The sequence below is a fragment of the Colias croceus genome, chromosome 7, assembly GCF_905220415.1.
Source record: "Colias croceus chromosome 7, ilColCroc2.1".
Taxonomy (NCBI): domain Eukaryota; kingdom Metazoa; phylum Arthropoda; class Insecta; order Lepidoptera; family Pieridae; genus Colias; species Colias croceus.
Window position 1 is genome coordinate 874388 of NC_059543.1, and position 5875 is coordinate 880262.

Consider the following 5875-nt stretch of genomic DNA (forward strand, 5'->3'; position numbering starts at 1 on the left):
AAATGTGTGTACACCGATTACTCCGAGGTTTCTGAACCGATTTACGTGATTCTTTTTTTTTGTTCGTTGCGGGATGGTGTCGAATTGGTCCCATAAAATTTTATTCGGATAGGCCCAGTAGTTTTTTTTAGACTGTGTAGTCAAAGGAATTTCCCATGAAAATGAGCGCAGTAAAATGTATTATTATTTATTTATTAAAAAGGTTCATCACCAGTTGTTACATATGTATCATTCTCGTAAAACAGGAACAATAGGATTTACACATTATTATGCAACTATTATAGATGAACACTACATTCACAGAAATTATTTATTTATTTAAAAAAAAATTAATAATAAATTAGGCGATATGTATACATTAAACAACAAAGAAATGTGTGTGCTCAACAGGCAATATTAGAAAAGTTATTACATAAAAATATAGGCTATAATATCACTCTAGCCTCCCAACTATCTCCAGACACAAAAATCATATCTTTGTCTCCATAGGGCCACATAATATATCTGAGTGGACCAATTGAAGCAAACCCTTCACTTCTAAAAGTTCTTGTCTGCTTACCTTTCTTACAGGTGACACATGATTTTCTGAATTTGCTGAGAAAGTTACATGGTCAGTATTATCAGACATTTTCTTTAGACTGTTGAAATTAATGTGCCATAGAAAGCATTGAGATATTACTACGTATGGAGGAGACACCACGAACAAAATCTGTGCGCCATTTTTTTGCTCTAACTAAGTTTTAAAAATTATTATCTAGTTAGGTACTTACCGATGAAAAGTTATTCCTTTGCACTTTTCCGTATTATTTGTGCAATATCGTCACACACACGAAGGCATATTTGATGCGTTTCACTTTAAAACAAATAAAAAATGAGCGTGACGTTCGCGCTAATGAGCGAGCAAGCGACTGAGTGCAGTTAAGCCATATGGCTTATGGTGAGCGGAACATAAGTGATGTAGGCGGTGTCGTCTCCATATGTATATCTATATGATAGAAAGATATAATTTTCTTCAACATCGGACATGCACGCATAGCCTCCAGGCATGTTCAGCCGGTACACGTTGTTGATAATACTAATACTGTTGCTATGTGATTTCCATTGTTCATAATAACACAGCCAGTTTTGTCAAATCTTACTTGGCCTCCACTGCGAATAATCTGACTTACAGATAGTAAGTAGCTCATCCATGAACATGTAATACATTTGTAAACAGTACTTTATTTTCTTGACCTTTTTCATTGTAAGTATTTAAGCTCACTTGCCCTGAGCATTGCACTGATAATACTTTGTTATATGCTACTCTTATATTCTTTATAACGGAAGTAGTCTCATTCTGAAACAAACTCTTGTCTTTGACCATATGTGAGGATGCGCCTGAGTCCACATACCATCACATTGTGCAGTTGTCGCAATAAATACAGCAGCATATGATGAACTACTGGAATTTTGTGATGCTTCTTTATTTTTCAACTTTTATTTTTGACCGCCTCCTTGGTACAGTGGTTGACGCGCGAGCGTAGTACCGAGGGGTCCTGGGTTCGATTCCCGGTGGAGAGGAAGAAAAAAAAATGTCTCGGTCTGGCAGGACACAGAAGGTTGATAACCTACTTGCCCCTAAAGAAAATCGATCAGTGTAACAGATGTATAATGCATCTGCCCCTTACCCCACTACGGGGACATGGGACTTCACTCTTCTTTATTTTTCGATTTGCATTCTGGGCTTTTGTGTCCATATTTATTACAGGTGTAGCACCTAGGTACTTTAGAATGCCTCTTGAAATTTTTCTGAATTTTTTTGTTAACTGCGAATGCTTTTGACTCATTTTCACATGGTCCGAAACCCTGTAATAATTTTGCCTTTACAGAATCTGAAGTAATAGTCATGCCTGAGCTTTCAATGGCCATTATCATTGGTTTATAGCTTTCGGGCAGAACTGAGAGCGACATAGTTACCTCGTCGTCCATTTTAAAACCAATGTTTCTGAGTTTATGAGCTTTGTTCATTATTCTCGTACTCTTCTACATTTTGACATTCTGTTAGTGACGTATTACATAAATCACGCAGTAGCCCACCTCTGCGTGTCAGCCCAGAGTCATCAAATGATGAGGACAATTTATCCCAAACTTCTTTGGCGGTGCGAGACTTGGATATGCACATACCTTGTGGGATCAACTGAGAGGATTATCTTTGTTCTCGCCTTAGCATCTCGTTTTGGATCTGGTTCCGTGTTAGATTCTATGCAGTCCCCCAACTCCTCATGTTGTAAATATGTTAGCATTGCAAACCGCCAAGTTGCATAGTTTTCCCGACCGTATAGCTTTTCAATTAATGCCAATTGGTTGTTTGTTGCCATTTTGTTTGAATTTATTCACTTTCAACACAAAAGTTGTATTAACAAAAGTCACGTTGCTGGTTTGAGGTGAAGTTCACTTATAATGTTTTGATCACTGTTTTTACAACGAGATTTCGCACTTTTCTTGTTTCTGATTCTGAGCTATGGGCACAGATATTGGTTTAGTGTAGGCATTAATCTATCAAGATTAATGAGTCACAAATACTGTTTATTTCAATATTAACTTTATTTTAAGTAAAAATACCAGGAACACATACAGTCACTATAATGTCTCCACAGAGTAGAGCTCTCTCTAGGTCAAGAAGGTCAAGCGTGAGCTGGTGTTGCAAGGCGCAAAGTTCAAAATACAAAATTATATTTAACACACGTCTTATTTAGTGATACCGGAATTTTGAAATCAGCGCCATCTAGCGGTTAGTTATAGGTACTATACATGATGGAAAATTGTATGGGCGTTGGAGGAAAAGCACTACGAACTTTTAGTAAGTTCGATTCCCGGGCATGGTTCTATTTCTTTTTAAAAATAAAGAAATGTTTCATTTCAGCAATATAATTGGATAGCAATATCCAGTATTTCAAGTACTTCTCCTCCATGGCAACTTTCCACTGGTATATTGTAGTTGATAAAGTGAAAATGATAATCAAAAGTGATCTAGTTGTTACGTTTTTGTTAATTAAACACACATGTTGAAATCATATGCTGATATAGTAAATAGTAATATGAGTCAAGTTAGTTTACAATACGATATGATTTTAACGGCAGCGATATATTTTTTTCTAATAAGTGCCCTAAATAATGATATTATCATTACATCTCTATATATATATACAAAAAAAACCCTTTTTCCTTGGTCACGGCATCACGTTCACGCGTGGACGGACATGGACGTGGGTGGACCGATTTCGATAATTAATTTTTTGTGTTATGAAAAAAATGTGAAAACACGTTTTTATTAAAATAATTAATGGTAGATGAAAATATGAAATTAAAAAATTGTGTTTGTTTTTATTTCTGTTACATATTCGATGCGGGATATAAATGTGAAAATAAAATAAAATTTTGTGAATGTACATTATACAGTATACACCCTTTTTATACTATTTCAAATAAGTCGCAGTGTATTTAATAACACCATGTTCCACATAAAACAAACTCAAATTCCACACGCATGAAGGAGACAAATTATATCTATCTCCTTCTAAAGAGAATGTTATTTTAAATTAAGAATATACTATATTCATAATATAAAAACGCTTTTCAGAAATTCATAAAGTGCCTGAGTCTTAGTTTAAAAATATTAACATGATTCTGTGCCTGCTAATTAAGTCAACATTTAGAATAAACGTTATTTATATTTATACATTTTAAATACAACGTTGAAAGTTGGTAGTGTACTTTGAAGGGAAATAATGAAATATGTATACAGGTTACTTGTAAAAAACCAGCAGGCAGCAACCTCGCAGGACTAGATAGCTTACATCATAATTAACAACATTTGTTCTACGACTATTGGCATAACGCAATAAATTATTTTTAAATGATTTTTTAAGCTTTTATTGTACTCTCCTAACATTTGTAAGTCTATGCGCTGACTGTCGCAGATAGATAACGTAAAAGTTTATAATATTCAAACGGAAAATTAAATGAATATTTATTTTTGTATGAAAATAAAATCTAACAAATTATCAAAAATCGTAGAACAAAATGTTGTTACTTATGATGTTAGCTATCTTGTCCTGCGAGGTTGCTGGTGTTTTACAAGTAACCCTGTATTTTAGTCATTATAAGAATAACCGCATTTATAACGAAGCGAATTTTTAAGAACATTTTGTATATGTTTATAAAGAACTTGTATGCTAATACATAATATTACAATGGCATTTGTACTAAATATTGTTAGTCAAGATCTCTTTTTGTACAGTCAAATATAAATAGATTATACATACTGTTATTTTAGTTAATTATTTTATAAAACCCTTTTTTGTGAGGTGTCAAGTAAATGATTACAGGTGCAAGCATTATATATTTTTAATGGTTTTTTTTTGTGCTGTGGCACAAGACGGAAGACAGTTTTTAGGTGAGGTGACAGAATAAACAATCTCTGTATAATAAACAATCATTTTTTTTTACTTTTTTACAGGTTTTATAAATAATATTAATAAACATGAAATAATCCAATAAAATCGATCGAATTGAACTTAAATTTTGTGCGATTTTTCGTGTCGTCTAGTTAATCTATGGTAATTATAATCGAATTTTATTATAGTTTAATTACCTTTTATGTACTTTTTGCAATATTTTTTTGTACTTTTAATAACTTTGATAGGTTTCTATTTTTTATTTTGTTAAATAAAATACAACTGGTATATTAAGAAATGTTTATGTCACAATTATCATTCCTAACTACGTTTTTTTTATTCTGACCCAAGTGTTTTTTAATTTTATATAATTTACATATATTCTGTGAAGATTTATTTTTTAATAAAAGTTTATTTGCTGCTATTTTTAACTGTGTTTAAAGTTCTTTATTTTTTTAACATATACTCGAAAATAGATTTATTGCAAATAATAATTTGTAACTATATACAATATTATATAGAAGTCATTTTGTTAATGTTATACATTGAAATAAAGTTTTTATAAAGGCTTATCGATTTTCTTTTAATTTTAATACATTTGTGTAGTTGAAATTAACTTTGTAAATAAATTAGGAAATTTAAATATTGATATGTGTTTTCTTTCTCATTCATAATAATTCACATTAATACCCTATCCTTATAAAAAATATTTTTTAAAAGAGTATTTGAATATCTGTGGCACGCACAAAATTGCTGAACTACTTTTGCTTTGTTTTGGTATTCAGATAAACAGATCTAGATCTATAGAATAACCATAGGCTTTATATACAATTACTAGATTATCTATAAAACAACTTAGTAATAAAGAGTTCTTAAAAGGGAATGAAAATAAAACATCGACATGTAAAGTGTAAATTTTTTATTGTGCATTAAAAATAAATTAATATTGATACAATATTGTAGTACATAAAAATCTATAAGTTAGCTTGATAAAAATTGAAAAGCTAAATCTAATCATCACGATCTCTATACTTAATAAATGCATACCGCAAATAAATTCACACAATGTTACAGTTATACAAACTTTGTATTTCAAATGGAAATTATATTTCAAAAGTTTGTACTGTTAATAAGCATTCTTACAAGCTCATATTACCCTTATTATTTGTTACTTATTTAGTAGAAAATTGATAAAATATTTTATTGCTGGCAACATTGATGGTGGATGTCAGACGTCAAATTTGTAGTGATGTGCGATTTATTGATTTTAGTGATTTTAATCAATACTTTATTTCATTTTACATTGAAAGTGACGGAATCTCCAAAAAAGACACTTAAAATCTGTAAAATCTACTACATATGTCAATACTTTTGGACAATGCAATATAATAATGTTATATACTTAAAATACATTGATGACATAGTAGTATTACAGATTA